This window comes from Sinocyclocheilus anshuiensis, unplaced genomic scaffold (genome assembly GCF_001515605.1).
Source record: "Sinocyclocheilus anshuiensis isolate Anshui unplaced genomic scaffold, SAMN03320099.WGS_v1.1 scaffold38, whole genome shotgun sequence".
In the NCBI taxonomy this organism is placed as follows: domain Eukaryota; kingdom Metazoa; phylum Chordata; class Actinopteri; order Cypriniformes; family Cyprinidae; genus Sinocyclocheilus; species Sinocyclocheilus anshuiensis.
In genome coordinates this window covers 2,877,329-2,877,569 of record NW_015544213.1, presented here as the reverse complement: position 1 = coordinate 2,877,569, position 241 = coordinate 2,877,329, and the positions used below count along the sequence as shown (strand labels likewise).

Genomic DNA, 241 nt, shown 5'->3' with positions numbered 1-241 from the left:
TATTTTATATACGTGTATATATCTTGTAGTATAAAACTGAAATACAATTTTATAAAAAATGTAATATAAAATAATTTTTAAACAATTAATAAACTGTTAATTTTAAAACAATTAATAAAATAATAAGTTGTTATTATAGATATAACTGAATACAATTCTGTCAGCACTGAATTACTATGCACTATATACTGTATGTGTGTGTGTGTATATATATATATATATATATATATATATATATATA

At 16.2% G+C, this 241-nt stretch overlaps 1 pseudogene; it reads right to left on the bottom strand.

Annotated features, from left to right (window-relative positions):
- Positions 1-241, bottom strand: part of LOC107697087 (adenylate cyclase type 3-like) — a 16,556-nt pseudogene that overhangs the window by 8,218 nt on the left and 8,097 nt on the right.